The following is a 26,792-nucleotide window of genomic DNA, read 5'->3' on the forward strand; positions in this document are numbered from 1 at the left end:
AACAAGGGGTACTGTTGGCTAGCCTAAAGAGGGGACACGAGGTGGCTGGTGAGATGGTTCCGTGCATAAGCGTGCTCAGTGCCCAGCCTGTGATCTGAGTTCCACCTCGGAAACCACACAGTGAAAGGAGAGGTCAGTCTCCCAGAAGTTGACCTCTGACCTCAACATACTCACTTAGCACATGCGTACCTTTGTACACAAGTATCCCCCCTCGAATAAATAAAAAATGTTAATTATTTTCATTTTCACATTTGTATGTGTATGCATGTTTGCATGTATGTGGACACATGTGTTGGGGGTGTGCACCTGGGTGTGCATGCATGTACGGGCCCTAGGTTATGTCGTGACTCACCTTTGATAGTTCTTATTACTTATTACCTTATTACTTGAGGCAGGCTCTCTCAGTCAAACACGGAGCTTGCGGATGTGGCGAGGCCAGGATCCGCTCTTCTGAGGCAGGAAGTACAGCTGTGCATTGTTGACCACTCTCGTCAGCAGTGTGAACCTGGGAGAGCAGGGCCTAAAACCGAGGTTGACTGAAGTTCCATGCAGTAGCCAGCTTTGTTCAAACCATCAGGAAATTTATACTTTGAGGGTTAAGAAGAATCATACAAGTAAGGTGTTCAGTCACAAGAACAAGCCACACATGGCAAAAACATATTTTTCCATAGAGGCACATGAATAACAACAGCCGGAGTAAATGCACTCCTCCGCTACACCTGGGAGGAGCATAGAAACATATTACAGTTTTTTTTTTTATGTTTTTGAGGAAACTGAGGTCATAAGACTCTTGTTTTCTTGGAGTTTTCTCATAAACACTCAGACAGAATTCCCCTTGCATGATTCCATTCTTGTACTGTGTTCTGACACACACCATGCCTACCTTGTATCATGTGAGTTCTGGGGTCCTCATGCTTGTCCAGGGGGCACCCTAATCACTGACACATCCCCAGTTCCCACTCTAGTTTTCAAAAAAAGAATCAGAAGAACAGTCAAGGATTTGGGTTGAGGCTTGATCAGGGCTCTCCTTTGACTTCTTGGCTTCTCAGCCCAGGAGAAGTGTTTTCCCAAGGCACTGAATCATCTGCATAGCTTGTGGCTCAGAGCTGCGGTCCTCACAGTCAAGGGGGCAGAGGCAGGAGAATGGAACCCGAGGTCGGCCTGGAGTGTGTGGAGAGACTCTGTCTCAAAGCAATAATAAAAAAGCAAAGCTGGTGCAGGCCATCACTTGTACAATGAAAAAGAATTACTAGCAAAAAAAAAAAAAGAAAAAAAAAGAAGAAAAGAAAAGAAAGAAAGGAAGAACAAAAAAGGGCTCCACAGAACCCTACCACCCCTGTCTGTGATTTTAGTTCTCGTTGTTTCAGTTACCTATGGTCAGCCATGGCCCTGAGCTACTAAATGGAAAATCCTAGAAACAAAAATTTTATAAGCTTTAAATTATGTGCTGACGTGAGTGGGGAAATGAAACTTTGGACAACTCCATTCGAACCTCCTGGACTTGGAGTCACCCCTGTCTAGCGTGTCTGCCCTGTGTACACTGCCCCCTTGCCACGAGTCATCCCTGCCCAACATGTATGTATCCTGTGTACACTGTCCTCTTGCCATGGGTCACCCCTGTCTAGCATGTCTGCCCTGCATACACTTGCCCTCTTGCCACAAGTCATCCCTGCCCAACATGTGTGTATCCTGTGTACATTGCTCTCTTGCCGTGGGTCACCCTGTCTAGTGTATGTGTGCCCTGCATACACTGCCCTCTTGCCGTGGGTCACCCTGCCTGGCATTTCTACTCTGTCTATACTACTTGCTCGCCGAAAGTCAGCTCCATCTAGCATACCCATACTGTACGTGCTACCCACTGGTTATGAGTCATCCCTCTGCTAGTCCACAGTACATATGCTACCCACTCCTTAGTCACTAAGCAGCCTTCTTGGTTACCACACTGACGGTTGCTATGGCAGAGCTTGTGTTCAGGTAGTCTTTACTTAAGAATCATCCCAGCAATGTAGAGGAATGGCATGCCAACAAAACACACACGAAGTGCTGACTTTAGGTTAAAAAGGGGAAACTGTATTCTAATTATGCATGTATAAAAAGCAATTTAGTATAAAGCGTTTTTAATAGGAATCATTACTATACCCATTGTTTCAAACATCTACTAAAGATCTTGGAATATGTCCCCCGTGAATAAGGAGACATTGTTGTATAAGTCCAGTATTTACAACTACTGAGTTTAACAGATGTGAAACGATTCTGTTACACTCCTGTAAATGCTTCTGAACCTTACCTTGTTCTGGGCTGTTGGGAAACACTGCATCTCCTGGCCGTTTTTATTCTGCGTGATTCTCCTCAGTGTGATAAATTGCTTCTAGTAATATCCAGAATGTTGTATAACTTCGTTCCCATCTGGGGAAAGAGTTTTCCCAGTTATTCCAAAGTGTGCATCATCTACCAGCTTGACCATCTCAAAGCTGCCCACAGAAATCAAAAGGAATGTCCTTGTCTGGTTAGAGTGTCATTGTGTCCTTGAACTTCCACTAGGCGGTAAATAGGAGTAAGTAGAGGGGATGGGTGGTGAGGCCGCCTGGAGTACGCCTGGTAACTTCTATAGGATGCTTGTGTTCCTGCCTTTTTTTTTTGCTTTGGCTCCTGACCTCTCTATACTGGTGAAGTGGCTCCTAGGCAAGGAGGTGGTGGCTACGTAGCATTAGGTTGAGAAGACCAAATCAAGATTAGAAAGTTCTAACTTTCATCACCGTTCTGGGCCTCCCTGGAGAGTAGATGGGTAGAATGGTTTACTCAGTCGTGCCTCCATGTTGGAACGTCCATAAAAGACCCCTGAGAATGGGGTTGGGACAAGCTTCTGGGAGGGCCCCAGAACTCCGAGGGTGCCCTCTGCCTTCCCCATTTGTCTGCCCCCAAGTTGTGGTCTTTATGATACAAGGACAAGGGTGTTTTCCTGAATCCTTTGTCCTGTTGTAGTGAATCATGGAGCCTGGTTTGTCTTCCAGTCAGAAGTGTCTGTAACTAGGGAGGGGCTGGGACCTCGGTGGGTACCGATGTGTGGCCTCAACCCATAAGCCCATGGCATCTGGTTTCCCGGTAGTTTCAGAGCCATGTCTAGTGAAGTTGTAGAATAGCTCCTTAGGTCAGCATAGCTCTTGGGACATCTTTGCACCATAATGTTTAGTGGGGAACCGGGTGAGTTGTTTGCCCTACATTATACAGCTGCAAACGGCAAGGGGAGGGGGATATTTACATTCTGGGTGGCAGACTGTCTCCTCTATGTGAGTGTCCTGTAGACACTTAAATAATCGAGGAAGAATAGAGGCGGAATAGGGAAGTGGTTTGTTACAGCCATGGTAAAATGTTCTGTTAATGGAGCTGAAGAGAAAGTGAGCTCTTAAAATCCTGTATAAAATAAAAGTTAAAGAGGAAAGTAAAAGCCCAGAGTTATTCCCAGAAGGTGGACATTCTGTTTGCTTTGATATGTAGGCAAGTACCTGCCTTCTGTGACATCTGTGTGATAAGAGACCATTTGGGGATGTTCTTGGGTTTGGAGGAATCAGCTTCTAAAAGTACAGCCTTTGGCTGGTTCTTCAAACATGGGAATTTTGTTTATAGATGTGTTAAAGCTACTGTCTTGTCATCTTTAAAATTCTGAGACTAAAACAGCCCTGTTAGTTCCTTCATTTAAGGGGGAATGAAACCATTTCACTTTCTCGGGCAATCTGAACTCTGTAGGGCTTTCTTTTGTTTTGGTTTTTTCATGATAACTTATTCCAGAAAGTATCTGTAGGCACTTGGGTTTGTGCTGTCTGGTAGGAAGAGAAACAGCGATGCTCTCTTAATTAGATGAAAGGCAAGTCGAGAGAGTGGCGATCTGCTCTCTGTGAGAGGAGGCTTGCGTCCTACGTCAGTTTCTTAGAAATTTGTGGTCCTGATGGTGATCGCAGGCAACCCCACATAGCTCCTGAATACAAGAGCAGAGATGGCCGTGCACACTACTCACAGCCTAACCCACAAGACGAAGGACTAACCTTCCTTCACCACGGATCTCCGTCCTCCCACATTCCCACTTGGAAACACTAGCGAGTGTTTATGCCTGCTGTCGACTTAGTACTGAGTGTATGCAGGCAGTTTAAATAGATTTTGCCGCCAGTTGATAATTGTTGAGGTTGGAATATGTGTGTGTCTAATATTTTTCCCCATTTAGAGGACTTCTTTTTTAAATGAATGGATGTTTTAAAACTTTTTATTCTTGTTTTATGTGCATTGGTGTTTTGCTTGCATGTGTGTCTAGGAGAGTGTCAGATTCCCTGGAGCTGGAGTTACATATAGTTGTGAGCTGCCATGTGGGTGCTGGGAATTAAACTGGGGTACTCTGGAAAAGCAACCAATGCTCTTAGCCACAGAGCTAATCACAATCACGTGGGGATATCTGTGAAGGTCTTGATGTCACTCAAGATGTGTGTTGTCAGGTTTTAATTCTGAGCCTGTTGCCCCGTGTACAGGAGAGCAGAGCCTTCAGTGATCCAGACTGTCAGTTTGTGCTGATAGAATTTCAAGCAGAGCAAAGAAACTTTCCATCACAGTTTGGCTGGGTCATCTTAACCCTTAGTTGATGCTTCTCATGTCTAGGAGGGCAAGTTCAAGCCCCTATGCACAGACAACCCTCTCTGTGTAGTAACAGCTGCCTTGGCTCTATGGGTCTTGTTAGTAGCTTGGGTTTCCAGGTCTTGCAATACTTACTGAAGGCTCAGTGCAACCATCACCTTTAATTTCTCCCCTCAATCTCCTCTGTCCCTCTTTCTTCCCTCCTTACTCCCCTTCCTCCAGGATACGGACTTAATGGAAATTGCTGTCCTCCAATAAAAGAAGAGGACCAGGGCAACAGAGAAGCGACTGGCAGCAGAACATAGCCATCTGCCCCACCCTTCTCTTGAGTGCTCCCACTCTTCTGAGTCGCCAGAGGGCTTGTCTGGCCTGGGCACTGTGGGTGGAGCTCTGCCTGGAACCCTGCTTTCCTGACTACAGGCGCTTTCTGCTGCTGTACCCAGCTTCTGGAGTCTTACTTTGGCATCCTGCTTGCTGACTTGAGTGTGCTCTTTGGAGAGATGCTCTGGTTTCTCAGCCATGGGCAGAGTCAACACTCCATTAAGGAAAGCCTGCGATGTGCTTGCAGGCGGAGGAAATGGGAGCGTGCTTGGTGTTCCTCAGCACTCTGACTAATCCCTTAACCAGCAGCTGCTGTCATTTCCTCTCCAAGGCCTGGTGAGCTTCTTGGCCAGGCTGGCAGCACCTGTGAGGCCCTCCCTGCCATTCCTCATAGCAGCCTGTCACCCTGCCATTGTGTCTCTGCCCTGAGTCACCTGCCGGCCTTGGCTTTCACCCTTGGAGCTTCCTGGTAGCATTTCCCCACCCGGAGCAGCATCCTGTGGTTGCTTTTACCACGGTCCACACTTAAGCCAATTGCTCTCCCCTTTAATGTGCTGTCTTGATTCCATTTTCTTTGCTCGCTTCTGTTTATTTTCTATTCATTAAGCTGGAAATCAGTTTACAGGCTTCTTTTATTTATTCCAGACTTGGAGCACCAGTTGAAGAATCTCTACATCCCCCTTGCTTCTTTTGTGACTCAGAGGCATTTTACAGCTCAGGAGAATTCCTAATAAGGGGAAGTCCTCTCTCTCCCCGATTTGATAGGTTAAGTGATGATTATTAGACCCAGGTGGGATGTGTGAACGGGTGCACTGAATCCTAGGTTTTTACTTCCATTCCTAAGTGCTGGGAGAGTTATTTTATCTTCTCCCACTTCAGATTTTTTTAATTAAAAAAAATGGAAATCTTAGTATCGGTTTCTTGGGGTCTGTGAAATGATGTGTTTTTGACCCCAATTTAGTTTAGGAAAGCTTAGTTACTATTACTTACATTGTGTATATTGTGATGGTCGAATTTCATAGAAAGGAAGCATTTTCAACGTCGATTATTTTTACCTGAACATTTTGTTAGTTCTCAATTCCTCACCCTTTCTTCTTTTCATTTATGGGAGTGTGGAGGAGGCTGGGGTGGGTGGCGATACTCTAAGGCCCACATCTGCCTTGTACAGATTCCCTGTTAAGGCTTGGTGGCTTGGAGACTGGCCCTAAGATTCCGCCTTGGAGAAGGCAAGGAAGGGGGGCGGCAGGCTCCCTCCTGTTTCTTTAAACTCTGATACTGCTTCATCACTGAGAGGGGGTCGCCTGGGAGGCATGCACTAATTCCTCCACTCACCTCCATTGCCCTCGGGGAGTGTTGTGGGAAGCTGATGTAAAAAGAATTTTAGACAGCAGCTAACAGGTTGTAAAAGGCATCTTTGTGGACTGATAGGTACCCTTTCGACCTCTCTCTCCTCTCTCCTGTGAAAGCTTGTCTTGAAGAGTTCTGACTTGCTTGATTGTAGTTTTTTTCCCCCCCTTTAAACCTCCATTTAGAGGTTTAAATGGTCTAAACAACCATTTAGGTTGTTAGAGTGACATTACTTTATGAAAATACATATTCTGGACTCCAGACCATACAGTCGTCTGTACACGTACCCCTGGGAGAAGCTTCCCAGATGTGCCGATGCCACTGTAGCTCAGAGCTGCTGTCTTCAGCAAGCCACAGAGACTGCTTAGTGCGTCTGCAGCGTTTAATACTGTGGACGGAACTTTGAACTTCAGCGTGGGTCTCTGTGGTGATGGGTGGGCTGAATGAGAATGGCCTTCGTAGGCTCGTATGTTTCAGTGCTTGGTCCCTGTTGGAACTGCTTTAGGAGGATTAGGAGGTGTGGCCCCGTTAAAGCAGGTGTGTCACAGGGGCAGGCCTCTGAGATTTCATCTGTTTATGGGGTCATGTCTCCATTTCTGTGTTGAGTTGTTTTGAAGCATTCTTAGTCACAACTCTCAGAATAGTTTATTAGGCCAGAGTTTATGAGTGTTATTTTGGGAATGCCCCCTTTCTATGTGCTTGAATACCAACACCATACCTGTCTTCGGCAGGTTTGTTCAGGCATATTGTCTGGCGGACTGTCTTGCTCTTTTTTCTGTTTCAGCTTAGAAGATGACTATGTAGAAATTGAGCAAAACTGTCCCACTTTAAAAAATACCATTTGGATCAGAGTTGCCCATCAAGCAGCCTTTAGACTATGTCCCAGTTAGGGTTTCTATTGCTGTGAAGAGATATCACAGCCATGGCAACTCTTATAAAGGAAAACATTTATTTCATTGGGGCTCACTTGCAGTTCAGAGGCATGGTCCATTATCATCATGGTGGGACATGGCAGTGTGCAGACAGACGTGGTGCTGGAGGGTTAGCTGAAAGTTCTTGGTCTTGTGCAGGCAGCTGGAAGTGAACTGTCTCACAGGGCATGGTTTGAGTTTGTATGATAGCTCAAAGCCCGCCTCCACAGTGGCGTACTTCCTCCCATTGGGAGCCATTTTCTTTCAAACCACGACAGACTGGCAGCGCCTCCCCCTTTTGCTCACCCACTCTGAACCAGGGTTTGAGAATTGCTGAACTAAGTTACCTCCCGGCACCAGCGTTCTTATAAACTAACAGAGTGTTCTGTTTTTCTCTTTGGGCCAGAAAGTAATTGCGTTCTCCTGCTTTTGAGGTAGCTATGATTAAAACCAATTAAATTTCCAAATCAGATCTTAACCTTAGGTTTTAGAATTTGAGAAATTTTCATTAAAAATTTATTTAAATATAAGTTGGTTTTATACATGAGGGTTATTTTCAATTTATTATTGCCAAAATGTCAAATTATACTTGATTAGTGGTTTTTTTTTGTTAGTGTATGAGTGTGAATATGTGTGAGCGGTCACACATCCTATGGCACACATGTGGACGTCAGAGGATGCCTTTGTGGAGTTGGTTCTCTCCTTATATGTGGATTACAGGGTTTGGGTTCAGTCACCAAGGCAAAATGTCTTTACCCCCAGAGCCATCTCATTTGCAGTAGTCCCCCTCACCCTCAGTTTATGTGCATGTGTGCACTTGTGGTGACCAAAGGAAATCTTGGGTGTTATCCTGAGGTATCCTGTTTACCTCCTTTGAAATAGGGTCTTTCATTGGTGTGGGGCTCACCAGTTAGGTTAGGCTGGCTGGCCAGAGAATCCTAGAGATCTGTCTATGCCTTCCCTACACTGGGATTACACATGGAAACCACCGTGCCCACCATTTTTACCGCCAGCCAAGTGCCCCTCTCTCTGCAGCAAGGTAGGCCTGCGAGTGCTGTGATGTAGTGAGGGGCTGCGGGCAGGCCTGCTTTTCATCCTGCCCGGCTCCCGCACAGCTAGCTTAGCCCCAGAAATAATAACACACAAGTTATATTCATTTAAACACTGCCTGGCCCATTATCTCTAGAGAGTTAGTTACTGACTAACTCTCATATCTTGATATTAACCCATTTCTAATAATCTCGTGGTAGCACCACGAGGTAGTGGCTTACCGGAAAAGATTCAGCATGTCTGACCTGGTGGCTGGCTCCGTGGCGTCTGCCTCATTGCCCTCTTCCCAGCATTCTGTTCTGTTTACTCCGCCTACCTAATTTTCTGTCCTATCAGAGGGCCAAGGCAGTCTCTTTATTGACCAATGAAAATAACACAATAGACAGATAACCCTCCTCCATCACTGTGACCTTTTTCTCTGTGGTTAGGCTGACCAGCAAGAAGAGAATCATAAGGTATGGACCTACGGGCAAGTATGTTGCAAAAAGTTGCACCTTGGCAGCAGGCCTTTAAAATGAACGCTACGGAGGCGGAAGGGATTGCAGTCTGTAAAGAACAGGAAGAGTTAAAAAATGGTTACAAGCTCCTTGAACTCATTGAGAAAAACAAACAATGCTCCTCCGTTCCTCTCCATTCCCGGTTATTGAACCCCATCAGGAAATGGGCTTCCTTGGGCCCAGGACTACTGTTTGTTTGACACGTATCTGTTGTGCTGTTGCCAGGTCCGTTTGTCTTAATTAATGTAGTCAAAGTGGGTGTGTGTGTGGCAGGGGCTGGGCTAAGCCTTCTATCCAGTCATCTTTTATATTAGAAACGGCTTCTGTTGGAGGAAAGAGAGGACAGGCTGCCTCCAAATGCTGATATATGAATCATGGAGCTGGAGAATTGGGGTGCAAGGGGATGGAACTCAGCAAACGATTGCTTGCTTGGGCCTTTCTGCTTTGCTTCTCTGTTCATTTACGGAGAGTATGGCGAATGTATCAAAGGTGGCCAAGTCTATAAAGACCAATGTTCCTTAAACCTCAGTAATTCATGCATCTCTTTAAAGGGGAAAAAAAATCTCGTAAATCCTCAATAATAAATAATTTTGTTATGATGTACCTTAAATATTCCCGAACATAAAACTAAGTATATAAACTTCATGCTTCTAGCTCGCCTATAACTATAAACCAATGAAAAATTTATAGAGTAAATTCAGACAAGAGTGCAAACCAATAAAATTCAAATTAGCATTAATTTATCATGACAGATAATTTTGTTTGCGTTCACAGCCGAGGTGCCAGACCTGAGCTCCCGGGAAGCTCAGCCGCTCTTCCGTCCTCTGTAGTCCAAGCTTCCTTTGTGTCAGGCACCTTTCACTGAGCAGGATTTGTGCTTTAGACTTTAGTTCTGCCTCTATTTTTATTTGACCTTGATAATAAAAATCATCATAGATAATTTTAGTAAGATCAGAACATATATACAAACCCATTTCTGACCAAATAAGTTTGAGGTTGATGTTTGAGGTTGATCCTTGGTACTGCAAACAATGACAGCACCTTAAAGAAATTACTGTTGGTTTTTTTTTGTGCTGTCAGAATTGTTATTCAGAAACAAAGGAGGGGGTAGGGTATAAACTTTTTGAAAAACAGTCAACCCAATTTTGATTATCACTTGTCTTTACTAAGAAAGTTCTTAAAGGGCTGTGTCTTAGTTAGGGTTCTATTGCCGTGAAGAGGCACTATGACCAGGGCAACTCTTAGAAAGGAAAACATTTAATTGGGGCTGCCTTACAGTTTCAGAGGTTTAGTCCATTATCATCATGGCAGGATATGGCAGTGTGCAGGCAGACACGGTGTTGGAGAAAGGGCTGAGAGTTCTACATCTTGATCCGTAGGCAGCAGAAGGAAACTGTATGCCACACTGGGTGTCCCTTGAGCGTAGTGAGACCTCAGAGCCCATCTCTACAGTGGCACACTTCCTCTAACAAGGGCACACCTCTTCCATCAAGGCCACAGCTCCTATAATGATACTCCCCATGGACCAAGCTATTCTAACACTATGGGGAGCCATCCCTATTCAAACCACCTCAGACTGTGTTTCAGGGAGAAGGCAGTGACTGCTCCGAGAAGGGCTGAACTGCAGAAAGGAATGGTGAGCAAGAAACTGCTAAATCTCTTTCAGAAAAGTTCAAGTTTAAAAATTTACTTCCTTAGTCATATTCATGACAACTTCAAGGTCTAGATGGCCAGTGGCTGCTGTAACGAGCAGCGTGAATATGGTACATTTTCATCCTTAGAGTGTTCCGCCAGACAGCGCTGTTGTAGGGCAGGGGAGAGACGCGTGCACCGAGGTGGTCTTTTACGTGCACTGACTATAGGAGGAGAGTGTTTCTGAGGCCACTGTGTTAGATGAAAGAAAAGCAGCACTATTTTTTAAAAAGTCAGTCTTTCATAAGACACATCTCAGTGTTGTGTTAAAAATGTGAGAAATATGTCTGTGGGAACAGCTGGAACACAGGTCAGAGGTTGAGGGTCCCAGAAGTATGAGGGTCCCAGCAGCCTCTGAAGTTAGGTGTCGTTGTCAGGATGTACAGATGTCAAGGAGGTCCAGATAGGAATGTTGCGTTTGGAGCATAGGACATCTTCGTGAATGATGAATGAATGCGTGTGTGCTGATGGGAGGGCGGAACTCATCAGAGCACGGTTGGCCCCTGAAGCCACTGGGAAGGTTGGCATGGAGTGCGAGGAGGTGTGGATCTCAGTGACTCTCCTTGTTGGTATGGAAAGATACCTCAAAATAACTCAAGGGAGTGAAAATAACTCAAGGGAGAAAAGCTTCATTTTGCCTCTCAGTTGGCTGGTATGGTCTATCTGGGTGGAGAAGTTATGGTGGCCGGAGAGGTGGCTTATCACATTGAACCTATGAGCTCATGGTTCCAGAGTACAGTCCGTCATGGCAGGCAGGTTCAAAGTCGAGGGCCTGATAGAACTGTCCATTAACACATCCTTCGGGAAGCAGAATGAGGAACGGATGTTGCTACCCAGCTCTCCTCTCAGTTTACTCAGTCCAGATTGCAACCAAGGAATAGCTGCTTACACCGAGTGCGTCTTCTCCCCTCAGTGATTACATTCAGTATAATTCCCTGCAAGCACACGTAGAGGCCTGTCTCCCACACGATTCTGATGCCGCCTGTCATGTTGACAGTTAACCCTCGCCATCACAACAGCCCGTGGAATGATGCTGCCCACAGTTAACGTGGGTCTCCCCACTTCAGTCAACCTAACCTAGGTCATCCCCCACAGGACTGGCTAGAGGCTAACCTGAGCTAAACAAATCCTCCTAGGCATGCCCAGAGGATGGCCTTCTAGGTTATTCTCGATCCTCTCGGGGTGACAGCCAGTACTAAACAACACAGGGTAGAATGAACTGCTTGAACATTTTCCTATTCTAGTGGCCAGGTGGGAAGGAACCTGTGGCAGAACACATGGAGAGGTAGCCGAGAGCCAGAAGGAGGATAGGGCAGCTTGAGCACAGGCTGGGGTGGTCAGGTGCTGCAGAGATAGATAGAGTAATGTAACATGGAGGGCCAGCTTGTTGGGGTTTCTGTTCCGCTCGATAACCCACAGCTGGCAAGCCCCAAAGAAAATCACACAAAATCTACATTAGGTTATAAACTGATTGGCCCATTAGCTCAGTCTTCTGATTAGCTCTTGTTGCTTATATTAACCCATTATTCTTATGTTAGCCACGTGGCTCAGTACCTTTTCCAGCCTGGCAGGTTACATCTTGCTTCTCTGTGGTCTGGGCAGGAATGGGAGGAGTGGGCTTCCTCCTTCCTAGCATTCTCCTGTTCTCATCACCCTGCCTCTACTTCCTGTCTGATTGACCTGCCTATACTTGCTGCCTGGCCAATCAGCATTTATCCAAAATAAACCGATTGACAGAATACAGGCAATTCTCCTGCACCAAGGTAAGACCATTGAAACTTGGAAATAAACACCAGCTTGTGCTCGTTGTGGGGGAAGCACTGAAATTGCAAACCCCTAATAAGTGTTTATGCTGAGGTACCCAGGAGGTCTTCATGGAGAAACAATGCATGATTTGCTGGCATTCTAGTCTTCCTCTCCGCCTCCTCCTCCGTGACCCAGCCACTCTGGGCGGCAGGCAGGCACTCTACCACTGAGCCACATCTCTGCACTTTAGTTGGGAGATAATGAAAAGAACTGCAGACCAACTAAATACATTAGCACGCTCTAGGTAGACTCCATTTTTATAGAGGTAGGACCTGATTTAATGTAGAATCTTCATCTCTTTTTACCATCTTACATTAGAATTGTTGGAAGTCAGCGATGAGTAGTCATGGGGCATCTTTAGCCTGGAGTAGAAAAGCTACCTTTAGCCTGCTCAGTTTTCAGTCGGAGCAGCAAGAAAACATGGTGGCTGGCAAGACTGCTTGGAAGCCCCGGGCCCTTGATTTAAAAGCCTTGTATCAGTCAAGTCATCTCATGCCCCGAGCCTCAAGTTTGCTTGTTCGGAAATAGGCATTGTAATGGTTCCTACTACAGGGTGTGTGTAGATAATGAATGAGAAGCCCTAGCCAAACATCTCCTGTTATTACCGTAAGAGCCTTTCAATACCTTTCCTCCCCCAGTAGCTAGAGAGCAGCTAGAGGCACTGAACCAGTGGCTCCCACAGTTGTATACATTATTTGGTTATGTGTGGTAAGCAAGGAATACCGATTCCTAGACTCTGCCCTTGGCCTACTGTGCCAGACTGGCTTTATGATCTTGGGAATCCTGGCTCTGGACTTGAATAGCATCTTGGTCATTTTTTTCTCCCCCCACTTTTTTCAGTGTTGGGAATCAGTCAAATCCAGAGTATTGAGATGCTAGGCCAGTGATCTTACGCTGGCTGCCTCCCTGTCCTGCATTTTGGTCGCTTTTAGTTGGATGTTTATTTTCTTCCTTACTGTGCCTGTTGACACTGGCTCTCAGTATGTTTCAGGTGTGTGGGTTTGTGGAGTATTCACCTTAAATATTAACATGTAGGTGGTATTCCATATCTTTCTCTTTCTCCTTCACTAGCTTTTTCCTTACAACGCATATTGAGTTTTTGGACAACATGGATGGCTCTGCCTTGGGCAGCCTAGTTTCAGGACCCCCCCCCCCCTTATAAATTAAGTAAAACAGATTTTTAAAAATAGAAACTTTGCTAAGACAGCCATTTGGCATGTTAAAAATTGAACTTGAGTTTAGTTTCTAAAATAAATAATTCAATTTATATTTTTTTTACTCTTAAAATAATATAGGCAGGAAATGCTTCTAAAATAACTGATATACTCCTTGTTAAAACTAGGGCTGTTATTGGATGGTTTCCAGCATGTTTTCTTTTCCTTGGGGGTGAGGACGGAATGTGGAGGAGTGTTGTACTTCATGCCAACACACACACACACACACACACACATGCTCATACACATACACACACGCGTGCACACACACACTGTATTCTCTCTAATTTGTCTTTCATATTGGCAGCGATTTGCTATATTGTAAAATGTACCCTGAAATTGAAAACAAGAACTAAAGTGTGTACTTCAGTCAGACCAAGTAGAACATTTCCTGTTAACACTTTTGTTTGTAGATTTTGCTTAATAAAAAAAAACCAACAACAATAAAACAAACTGAAACAGGATGAATGGGTCTATGTGTTGTGGAATATTACTTTAAATGTCAAAGATGTGTTAATTTGTTTATGCTGCATTTTTAAAAGTTACGTAAAGATGTGTTGCTTTCATTAATGTTGCATTTGTTAAATGTTTGAAGATGTGTTGCACTTGTTTAACAGTATAAAGATGTAGTGCTTTGCCTGCCTAAGACACCTGATTGGTCTAATAAAAAGCCGAACGGCCAATAGCTAGGCAGTAGAGGGATTGGCAGGGCAGACGGACAGAGAGAATAAGTAGTAGGAGGAATATAGGCATGAGAATGAGAGGAAAGAAGAAGATGAGGAAGGAAGAAAGAGGGATGCCTAGGGTCAGCCACTCGGCAATTGCCAGCCAGTCAGACATGGAGTAGGACATACAGAATGAAAAGAAGGTAGAAAGGCCTGAGGCACAAGGTAGATGTAGAGAAACAGGTTAATTTAAGTTATAAGAGCTAGTGGGGGGCTGGAGAGATGGCTCAGAGGTTAAGAGCACAGCTTGTTCTTCCAAAGGCCCTGAGTTCAATTCCCAGTAACCACATGGTGGCTCACAACCATCTGTAATGAGATCTGGTGCCCTCTTCTGGCCTGCAGGCACACATGCAGAATACTAAGAATACTGTATCCATAATAAATAAATAAATAAATAAATCTTTTTAAAAAAGAGCTAGTGGGACAAGCATAAGATAAAGTTGAACATTCATAATTAATAAATCTCTGTGTCATAATTTGGGAGCTGGTTGGTGGCCAAATTAAAAAAAAAGCCTGATACACCCATGTGTTTAGGATATGCATTTTACAGGGGATATGGATGAGAAATGACTGCAAAATTGGCTGTGTGAGATGGAAGCTATGTGCACTGTCAAATCCCTAGCATCTACAGTGGTACTTGGTGTATAGTGATTACTAAATTAATAAATTTCCAACAATTAAACAACCCAAACTTAATGATCACATCTGTCACCATTTCACTGGTGAACGTTGTCAGGGACTTGTAAGACCCATGATAATATGGTAATGGTGGGCATTTAAACTAGTCCTCCTTTCAAACAGCTTTTATTTTTTCCCATATATTGAAATGTAAATTATCAATACCGATAAACTAAATTGTTCTATTTATTTAGAGTGTGTGTGTGTGTGTGTGTGTGTGTGTGTGTATGTGTGTGTGTGTGTTGTATATACACATTTCCCTTTATGTATGCAGAGGCCAGAGAAAGAGATTGGGTACCCTGCTGTATTATTCTCTGGCTGAACTTGGAGCTAGATTGGTGGCGTCCATCCTGTCTGTGACTGTAGATGAACATGGTGGCCACAAATAGCCTCTCTGCAGATGCTGGGGATTTGAATTCCGCTCATCAGACTTGCTCATCAAGTGAGCCATCACCCAAGGTCACAATCTGAGTTCTTGAAATCAAACTCTCGCTGCTCCGAGAGGACCGTTCTCCGGCTAGTCTTTCTGGTCTTGCGGGCCTGGTCATTTTGAGATAGAAATTTTGCAGTGATAAATTGGCTCTGCTGACATTTCTGGAATCTGGCCCACGAAGCAGAAATCTTCCATGGAACATGAGGCCTGGAAGAGACAAATGCTGCTCAAACATCCAGGCCCTCAGAGGATAGCACTTCCTGGGTGCCCATTTCATCAAAGCCTGCTTGCTGCGGCCCCGAAACCAAACAACACACAACCCCTACCCCAAGCCCTCACGGTGCCTTATCTCCGATCCTTCTTCCTTTACTCCTCTGCTAACGCCAACCAAGATTCTGTGCAGTTTGCGGTTGCTAGGCCAGTTCTGACCAGACTGCTAACTTTAAACGGTGTCATCTCTGACAAATGACTGTAGGACATCACCAGAACGTGACTCGTCGCCCTGCTTCAGTGTCGCTGGAAAACATCAGCAAGCATCTCAGTCCTTTTCCTTGTGTGGACATTGGACGTTAGCGTTAGAACCGAGGCAGTGAGGAAACAGCTAATGGTCCCCACTCTATCCTCTTTAGGTGCAGCCATGGACATGGATGGTGGAGATGTTAAGAGCAGTTTGGGGTAGAAAGAAAGCTCTCTTCCTCCACCCCCCCCCTTTTCTTTTTCCACTCAGTGCCTGGCTTCCCAGTGAAGGCAGACTCATTGTGCTACGCTGGGCTATGACAAAGCTGGGCCACATCATCCCTGGTGCGGCTCACTCACAGTTGAGGCCTTTGTTATCCTGTGTCACAGTGGGGGAGAGGATGCTGCGAAGGCCTCATTATAGGCCTTTCAGCGAGCGGTTCTGAGTTGGTCATTGCGGTTCTGAGTTGGTCATTGCCGTCTGCTTGCCCCCTTGCTCTTCAAGCCAGTCACATTGCTGAGACTCACATAGCAGCCGATGCACATGCAATGGACCTTGCAGGTGGACAGCTAACAGGAGCACAAATGGTTCTGTTTCAGAGAAATAATTCTGGAGGAAAGGGAAAGCTACCTTTCTGTGAGGCCGCAGAACTCATTCTATTATTTCGTTTCTACCGACTTGTTCCCTCCCCTTTCCAACCTGCTAATGTCCTTCCCCGAAGGCCGATATGATTTTAGAGGTACACCTCAGGACTTGGTACCACGGATCACGGATTTCTAAAACGGGCGAGCATGCGTCTTTCCTGTCTCTTGCAGGTAGTGTGGTGCAGCATAGTTTTGTCTTGTTGAAAACCTCTTGTCTTACTTTGAACTGGGGGGAATTATGCTGTTATCCACGAGCCCAGGACTCTCACCAAAGAGCTCTCAGCTTGACAGGCAGTTTCTGTTGAGGACACCTGCGGCCATGGTACAGTGCAGCCATTGTTCCTTCTCCAAGAGCGTTGTGAGCAGAGCTGTGGCTTTTAAAGCCTGGGGTCGAGTCTTCCCGTTTCTTCCTGCCTGAATTTCGCTTTCAGTGGGACAAATTCCTGTCTATTCTGATTTTGCTGGCTGATACAGATTTAGCAGGTGTGTGTGACTCATACATGTGTTACTTCTGAGGGTGAATGCTGAGGTATCTCAGTGGTAGAAGGAGCTATGTACAGGGTCAGAGTTGAGGCACCCAGAGTGAGCTAGACTCAGATGCCGGCTTCCTTGGAGTATGGCTGAGGCAAAGCATTTGACCTCTCTGGACATGGGCTCTCTTCTCTCTGGACATGGGCTCTCTGGGTGCGATCACCAAGGCCCCTAGGATTAAGATTCTGCCACTGCACCCTTTGTTTCTTGGGATGCTTAGAGCCTCCAGGGCGGCTGAAGACCTTGGTACTGTGAAACTGTTAACTCTTCCTAGGAGGGACTTTTAATTAAGGGATGGGCTTGTGGTAGGCTACTGAGAACAAAATTCGGGTAGAATTTTCTACCTGTGGTGGTAACGTTGTGGAGTGGAACAAGAAACATTTCTAGGACAGTATTGTATGTCAGCCTGAAGTGTTACTGCACACTGGGGTTTTTAATTTCTGAGTGAAGCGCTGCACAGTGATGCCCCTTCAGTGGGCTACGTGGGACCAGGAGTCTTTCAGATACCTTTTTTTGTTGTTGTTGCTGATTTTGAGATATTTATATAATGAGATATCTTGAGGGTAAGATCCAAGTATAAACAAAAATTTAATCTCTGTCTCATGGTACCATATGCATGTACCCTGAAGGTAAATTGATGCATTGTTTTGGAGAATTTTCTACATGAAACCAAGTTTTATATCATGGAATTTTCCACTTATGGCGCCATGTTGGCATTGAAAGCATTTTAGGTTTTAGAATATTTTTAATTTTTGTATCAGGGACGACCAGTTTGTACTGAGTTTAGGTGAATAATACTTCATTTATTAGCCCTTATTATCCTGATGAAAGGCAGTCTACAGAGAAGGTGAGTATAGATGGATATCCCAGTCTTGTTTTGTATTCTCTTACTCTTAAAAAAACCCTAAAAAATTGTAATTGTGGAAACCATATATGTTAATTGTATGTAAACTGGAAAGCATCAAAAGGGAAATAGAAATACATTCTAGAAATGCCATTATTCATGTTTTGATGTCTTTAGAATATCCATGGGCTAGTCTATGCTTACAGGTTTATTATCTTGCTTTCTTTGGTTTTTGGGACTGAAGTTTCAGGTGAAGGTAGAGATTAATACGATATTATTTCTGGCATATTTGTGAGGGTTGGTTGATGGATACTGTTTTGACTTACAGAAAAAGAATTGTAGACTTATCTCTGAGAATGGTATTGGTCCCATTCCTCCTTGCATAGGCTTTCAGTATTTAGAATGTATAGATGTCATAGCTACTGGTATAATTAACGCTAACACGCGAAGACTTCTTGTCTCTTAGCTCTTACTGCTCGAGAATTGCTGTCAGAAGATTGCCTCATTTGATTTTTGGGAGCTTAAATTGTTGGCCCCAATATTATTCTGCATCAGTTATTTTAATACTGACTGTCTGAGTGTCTTTGATCACTGGCGCTAAAGTGTAACTCTGTAGTGGTTGACTAGTTATGGATTGCTTTTATGGGCATTCAGTATACAATTGGTAATATTTATGGATATGGTACATATTTGATAATACTTATGGATACAGTGTCTATCTGATAATATTTGTGAATAAAGTATACATTTGACAATATTTATGGATACAGTATGTATTTGATAATATTTATGAATAAAATATACATTTGATATTATTTATGGATACAGTGTATATTTGATAATATTTATTAATAAAATATACATTTGATAATACTTAAGGATACCGTGTACATTTGGATACAGTGTACATTTGGTAATATTTATGAATACAGTATACATTTGGTAATACTTATGGGTACAATATACATTTGATAATACTTATAGCTTATTTATTGAGGATTGGTTTTGTACATAATTTCCTCTATTAGGAAACAAAAGATGTTTAGTTTCTCTTTTGTTGTTCAGCCCATAAAATTGTGGCACTATTTACATTACAATGAAAATACATTCTGATTACTAAAGGACACAAAGCTTGCTTTGTGGTTTCTACTTTGGTGTCTTTGTGGTGTCCTTTGAAGTTCTGAAATGTTTCTCGTGTTTGATTGAGATTAAATCTGGGTTTCATTTTGCTTTTTTGAAACATATTGAGCAAGTTAATTTTCTGTTTGAGTTCCTAAGGGGAATGACTCCAGGCCGCCGTGTCCCAAGAATTCAGACTTGGTCCTGCCAGGACATTCCTGTGGTTTTCCATGGGGCAGATCAGTGTGTTCATGAAATTTTAGTTGTAGCTTGTGCTTTCCGTGGTTAATTAGAACATCTAGCTTTAAAACTTTCCACAGACAGAGGGCATCACCGGTCAGAGACCCTTCTCGGTGATGATTCAATGCTCCAGCCTCCAGCGCAGTAGGCCCAGCTTGTGTTTGGGGTACCTACAAGAGGGGGTTCTGTTCATTGAGGATTTTAAAACTTTGGAAGGTGTTGCTTGGTTATGGTGGAGAGAGAGAGAGTGCAAGTGAGGAAGAGAGGGAGAATGTACATGAATGAGAATGTCAGACCTAGTAATGGCTCCCTGCCTTTGCCCCTCCAGGTTGGAGCATCTGTGGGGGAGCTGCTGTGCTCTCTAGCCAAGCATGCTGTGGTCGGATCTGCCCAGCCCTGGACTAGAGACCTTTGCTGGATGGAAAATCCATAAACGAAAGCCCCTGTGAAAAACTGACTCGGACGCCGACTCAAGTGCTCCCAGGTTGGTGTTAGAGAAGTGGGTCTGGCTAGGAGTGTGGTTCTGTTCTTTCTCTAGTATTTAGAGCCAATCCTAAATGGTCACCACCGGTGAATTGAGAGATTCCCAGATCTGTCAGCGAGGCATCCTGGTTGCTTTCTCCATGCGGTAGTTTGTTGTTTCCTTTCCCTTTCTACCCTTGGCCTCATTCATCCTCGTTCTTCTTCCTTTTCTCTCTCACAGAGAGGAAGATCTTCAGGACACATATGAACAGAGGCCTCCCAAAACGGCCCTGCTAGTCTTGGCTTCGTAGTAGGAAGAAAACTGTGTCTTCACTCAAGGCTATATAACTTATCTAGGTTCATACTTGGAGGGCTGGCTCGTTTCTCCTGGGGTCCTTGACTGTTCACACTGTTTGACAAAACTGTAATACTTGCTTTTCCGCCCAAACAAAAACTACTGACCCATTCAGTTTTAGTAATTTGTACATTTGACATTAAGATGATCATATAGAAAGGAAATGCCCCCAAAACAGTAGCATTTAGATGAATGTGTAATCATAGTTCTGTGTATCAGAATGAAATGATGTAGGATTCTTTCTGAGGCGTGCATGGCCAAGGACAGTACTGCAGGCAGCTGTCAGTGGCGGGGGTACTCAGCATGAACGATGAAGACTTGACAGGTCTCCACTAGGAAGGAGGATCCAGCAGTCTGAGAGCCTAGCTTGGCCTTGCTCACCCTGCATCCTTAATGAATCAGTCAGATTTCCCTGAGGGTATTACCCCTGGCCTCACTGTTAGCCTCTGGAGTAGAGGACTCACTGACTCACTCCGGGCATGTGACATAGGCCTGTCCAGTCATGGTCACAATGGTCAGGGTTTGGAGGCCTCAGGACTGTCACTGAAAAGTATTGAAAAGAGCCTTATTCTGTTTGTGAGTTTGTTCAGCTGGAGCTGCTGGAGGCAACTTTAGGAGAAATAAGTTGATTAGAGAAATCAGAGCAGAAAGATACAGGGAGGAGCAGAAAGAAGTTGGGAAAGATGGATACATGAATATCCATACATAAGAACATACATGCATATATATGAGTATATATGTACACAGAGATACACATACAAGTATTCCTAGATAACATATACATATATCCACATATACCTGTACACACATGTATACATATATACACATACATTCACAGATACACATAGACATGCACACATTCTAACACACTTAAATAAGCAGACATACATGTGCCTGTGGACTTGAACTTCTGTCCCTGAATTAGCCCTAAGGCAGCATTTCCTGTTTCACTTTGCAGACAGATTAGCTGGTGGGTCAGGCGACTGTCACATCTGAAACACCCTGATGGCAGTGGCTTCCAGGCTGTGAGGTCTCTAAGTAAAATAACTGTGGGGTAGTGTGCCTTCACAGGGTCAGGGTAGGGCCGGCCAGGGTGGTGAAGTGGACGGGCTTTTGGAGCAGCCTGCTTGGAAGCAGGGATGGAACTCAGTTCTTCCAGTGGTGGAGAGACTGGTAGAGAGGGCTGTTAACAAGGGTGGAATAGGATTTAGGTTTCAGGAACATTTGAAAATCTATTTAACTCAATTACTTGCTTTTTGAATCTAAAAGGAAGGCTTCTCAGAGCCTATACTTAGAGCAAATTGCTGATAAGGAAGATAATTCCTTATGCTAGTAGTGGTGTCTTATTTACTGTAACTACAGTGGCTGGGGAGCAGCCAAATGAGGGGTTGTCAGGAAGCTGCCCAGAGTTTAATAGCCTGGGCAGGGCTGCTGCTCTCACCAAAACCTCCTCTGGCTTCCATCCCAGCCAATCCAAGCACAGTGGTGAGTGCTGAGAATGCCCTCTCCCCAGTCCTGTGACTATCAGACTATATAGTCATTATTTGATTTTGTTAATTATCATGACTTATTTGAAAATTAGTATACTTCTGCAGGGAGTAAGTGTGGCTGTGAAAGAACGGAGCAGTTTCTGTGTAACTGTCGCTGCCTCTTTCCCTATTATCCCTTATGTCTTACATCAGTTTGGCACGTCTGTTAGGATTGATGCAATTCACTGAAGTCTGAACTTTATGTTAGTTCAGTCTTAATGTGGTATATTCTGATTTTTTCTTTCTGTGTGGTTGTTCTATTCTGTGGCCTGTGATAATGTATCCTAACACAGGTAGAATTACACTGGTTAGGTTTTTCTTAACTTGACACAAACTAGAGACATAGGGAAAGGGAACCTCAACTGAGAAATTGCCTCCATCAGATTGGATGAGAGCGTGTCTGTGGGGCCATTTTCCTGACTGCTAATTGGTGAATGAGAGCCCAGCCCACTGTCGGTAGTGCCATTTCTGGGCGGTATAAGAAATGTAGATGAGCTGTGGTTTGTCTGTAGTATTAATTGCATTTTGAGTGTTGAGTCAGCCCTTTGACGCTATCTCAGTATTAAGAGTGTTGGTTCATGAGCTTGTGACACGGAGTGCATCTCCATGTTTTTTAAAGGTCTGGGTTCTCTGGGCGGTGTTGTGCTGTTTGCAGGGTCCCACTCTTGTACTTTTGAGTTAAGTTTATTCCCAAGAGATTTTTGTTGTTGTTCTTTTCGTGCCTTTACAGATAGAATTTATAAAAATTTCCTTTTCAGATTATTTGCTAGCAATATATGTACTGTTGGTTTTGTGTAATGACAACCACATTGTGCTTGTTTCTAAGCACTGATGGTGTTTGATTAGATGTGATTTTCTTAGTGTTGTTTTCAGAGCAGATCATGTCTAGTTGCGTGTCTGCAGCCACTCCTATACTTTCTTTAGGGAAATGACTCTTCAAATCTTTTGTCTGCTTTTATATTGGGTTGTTGTGCTATATATATTTACATATTATATATGTATTATATATTTAAATATTATATATTTACAATATATGCAATATAATATATAAATATATAATATACATAAATTATAATATATAATATAATAATTAATATATAATATAATACACAATATAAAATATATATTTATAATATGTTATAATTAAATATATAAATATAAATATGTAAATATAAATATTTGTAAATATATAAATATAAATATAATATAAATATATTTATAATATATTATAATAATTTATAAATATAATATAATATAAATATATAATACTATAAACGTATATATTTATAGTTACAGTTATAGTTATATAGTTATATATATAAAAACATATATATATTGGGCTGTTGTGCTTTCTTTGTGTGTGTGTGTGTGTGTGTGTGTGTAAGATTTGCACACATTCCCTCCACTACCTAATCTCCGACTGTGTTCATTAACTTTCTTGATGAAGTCTCTCTTCTGCGTGTGTCCTGGTTAGGTCATGGTTGCTGTGATGGAACGCAGTGGCCCAAAGCCGTGTGGGGAGGAAAGGGTTTCTTTAGCTTATGCTTCCACATCACTGTTCACACAGAAGGAGGGCAGGGCAGGAACCTGGAGGCGGGATCTGCTGACGCAGGGGCCGTGGAGAGGTGTTGCTCCTGGCTTGCTTCCCATGGCTGGCTCAGCCTGCTTCCTTCCAGAACCCAGGACCACCAGCTCAGGGATAGCCCCACCCGCAATGAGCTGGGCCCTCCCCCATAGATCACTAATTAAGAGAATGCCCTCAAATTTACCCACAGCAATGTAAGATGTAATTTCTTTTGTAGGCAATTTTCTGAGTTGAGGTTCCTTCTTCTCTGATGATTCTAGCTTGTGTCAAGTTGTCATAAAACTCGCCAGTGCAATATCCCGCAGTGATACGATGTAAATTTTAATTAATTCTAAATTACATCAATATAGAAAACTCTATATGTGTAATGTTTTTACTAATGGTATTCTTAATGGTCAGAAACTTTTGATTATAATGAAGTTCAGTTCATGTTCTTTTTCTTTTAAAGGTTCCCTTCCGTTCCCTGCCCCCTTCCTGTCTCTGACTCTCCCTTTGTCTGTAGCACAGACTAGCATGAAGTTTGTTATTCAGCTGTCCTCAGACTTGGGATATTCCTGCTCTGTCTCCAGAGAGCCAGGATTGCAGGCACGTGCCAGCATATAGCGCTCACGACTCTGATGGTATAAAACTCTCGGCCTTCACCAAAGTTCAGAGATATTCTTGTTACTGTTTCTTAAAGAGCTTTTATTCTTTAGGCCTTGCAGCTTAGTCTTTGACCCATTTGAGGTTAATTTTTACTAATGCTGGACGGTCCAGACTACCTTGATTTTATTGTTTTGCACATCTATTCTAGCACCTTCAGCAGAAGGAACTCTTTTATCCTCTGCTTGTCATGACACCGCTTAGCAAGCCGGTTGGTCACTCATAGAAGTGTGGCTTGGTCTGTTTGAGTTGCATGCTTATCCTGAGGCCAGGGCTTTTCATAGCGCAGGTTTTCCATGAAATAGATTGGAGAGCTAGACTTTCGTTGTAGCCCACCCGTTTCCATCAAGCAAGCAAACAAACAAAAAGCTTCTGTTGCCTTGGCTGCATTGTATCTGCATCTCCTCCATTGTTTATACCAGTGTCTCTGAGCCTTTCCTTGGCATACGTGTGAGACTCTGAGATGGTACATGACAGTGCAGAGCCAACTTGGTCCATCATGTAGAGGTCGCTGGATTTGCTGTCCTGTCCTACCGTCTTTATTTTGGGCACTGGGTAATGCTTTCCACTACTGAGCTCGGGCTCTACCACTGAGCTATGGCCCCAGTTCTGTGTTACTCAACATCCGAGCAATACTTTGCCTTTCATGAAGATGATAAACAGTTTGATGCCCATTTTCTCTTTGACTCAAACATCAAATTTTCCATGACTCTGCCTTAATCATCTTTTGAAACTGAGAAAAATATTGGCAGTGAGCATAACCTCTTACCTTTACTTTGAATGATTATTTTGGTGGGGGGTGGTGGCGGATAAATTTAGAGGTCCAGAAAGATCGATTCACTGAAGTTACAGCAGAGTTGTATTTGTGAAGTCTCCAGGCTATACTAATTTGACTGTAAACACAAAATCTGGTTAGTTCTTTCCCATTCACTGAGCCCACGAGAGGATTAAAAGTGAGGCCGCTTCTATTACAAAGGCCACATTTGGTGTATACATTGATAGAGTACTTGCTTGGAATATTATATATTTTATATTTTACTTCTCTGTGTAGCTTTCAGATTCCCTTTAGAGCTGTGATAGAGACCATATGTGAGTGACGCGCAGTCCATGCTTATGTATTTTAATGTAATTACTGGTAGGAGAACAGACAGTGCTTTCTGAGTCCCATACTGATCTGAGATGAATAAAACATTTAGTCCGAGTATACTGTTGCAGTAAGTCCTATATTTTTACACGATAGCTATTCAAAATGGAAGTTTACAAATTATGTGCACTAAGAAGTTATCGATTCCTGGTTTCATTCATAAACAAAAGTGGCCTGTTGAATGTTTCCGCACGGACAGTATCTAAGCAGGTAATTGATTTAGAAAATGAACGTCGGCACCATGCTAGCTTACACTAAAAAAATTGTTCTGTGTACTTGTCCTCTTAACCCTCTTTAAGAATGAAAGAAAATGGCTCTTATTTTTTTCCTTATAACTGTCTTGTAACTGAGGCCCATCTGAGGACAAGATGTAGTGTCTCAGTCAATTATTCCGTACTGATTTCCTAAGCTATGTTTTCTTGAGCATGCTTAGGTTGTAGGGCTAGTTTGCTCCCGCCGTGCCTCGTTTCCTGGTGTCTGGCTGAAGTGTCTGAGTGACAGGAAAGCTGGAGAGTAATTAGGAACGTTCCCCAAGATCTGTCTCAGAAATGAAATGGCTGAAATGCCAGCCACAGCTCTTTGCTTCTCAGTTCCGGATTCTCAGAGACGATGGAGCATGACCACTGATCCTAAACAGGCGTTCACTTAGGAGAGAGAAGGGATGCTGAGGTAGATCCGTTTATTGAAGTGCAGCTCTGCTGAATTCAGAGGAATGTGATAAGATGTGTCCCGCAGAAAGCTGCTGTGGGAGTTCCAGGAGGAAGCAGGAGGGAGCAGCCCTTAGCAGAGACAGCCGGGCGCGAGCCCTTCTGGGGTTGGAGAGCGTGTGCGAGTGTGTGTCATGTTCACTTGAGCATGCCCAGTAGACTGGGTACTGAAGTGCTTCTCAGTTTTTCTCTTTACATCATGCGGGAGACGGCATTACCTCACTTTTTCAATGGCTATCTTATATCTACTTATATCTACTCTTTTAAATTTGAACCCAGGGCTGGTGAAGTGGCTCAGGAGTTGGAGGCATTTGCTGCCAAGCCTGATGGTTTGAGTTCAATCTTCAAGATCCCATATGGTGTAAGGAAAGAACTGATTTATGTTATTTGATCTCTTCTCTCTCTCTCTCTCTCTCTCTCTCTCTCTCTCTCTCCTCATTCTTGCTTCCTCATACAAAATAGTTAATAACTGAAACCAGATTTTTTTTCTCTCTAGCTCTGTGGCATACCCATATAAATAAAAACACCCTTACAAAGTAGGTAGCATGTAGCAAACTCTGTGTGTCTCTGTACTTCTCTCATTTTTAAAAAATGATAATTAATGAGTTATAAAGACTCCACCAAAGTAATAGATGAATAAGATACTTAGGAATTTCCAGAGACAGTGCTAAACATGAATGTAGGCTAAGCCTGGGAAAACGGCCTCTTGTTATTTTTGAGGAATTAGTGGAAGGTAGAGGGTGTCAGCAGGGGAAGGTCTCAAGCACTTTTACCTGTGAAAAAATGCCTTGCCTGAATCCCAGAGGTGGAAATAAAAATGCAGAATATGCTCAGAAGTCTCCCTGTGTTTCTTGGCGGATGTGTGTGGTCCTGCCCTGCTCTCCATCAACCTGCTGGGAGTTACCTGAGGTGGTGTGGTTGTGGGGAGAATCGGATACTCCCAAGTAGTTGCTTAGACAAGGGGGGCCGGTTCCTGGCTGCCCAACACTCTGACTGGACTCTACACCTTCTGTGGGCGCCTCCACTTTCTTTGTGTTGACTGCTGTGGGAGCTGTCTAGAATGTGACAATGGCAGGGACCAAGATCTCTTACATCTGATAGCACGAGACTGTGGTCTGTCTACTGCATTTCTAGTAGTTTCTGCTGGTAGTGTTGTTAGGAAAGTATGTGGTAGATGGCAATCTATCCCCTCCTTTTCCCCTGCTCGGAGTGTTCCCTTTAGACGGTAGAAACCATGGTGAA

General features: G+C 43.7%; 1 protein-coding gene across 10 annotated transcripts in view; it reads left to right on the top strand.

Annotated features, from left to right (window-relative positions):
* Apbb2 (amyloid beta precursor protein binding family B member 2) overlaps positions 1-26,792 on the top strand; it is a 331,864-nt gene that overhangs the window by 55,229 nt on the left and 249,843 nt on the right. For all 10 annotated transcript variants that reach the window (XM_085691832.2, XM_085691831.2, XM_085691825.2 and 7 more), the window contains exon 2: positions 19,455-19,610. The gene's annotated coding sequence lies outside the window, so the exon portion shown is untranslated. The remainder of the gene's footprint in view (positions 1-19,454; positions 19,611-26,792) is intronic.

Source organism: Myodes glareolus, chromosome 8 (genome assembly GCF_982192425.1).
Source record: "Myodes glareolus chromosome 8, mMyoGla1.1, whole genome shotgun sequence".
NCBI lineage: Eukaryota > Metazoa > Chordata > Mammalia > Rodentia > Cricetidae > Myodes > Myodes glareolus.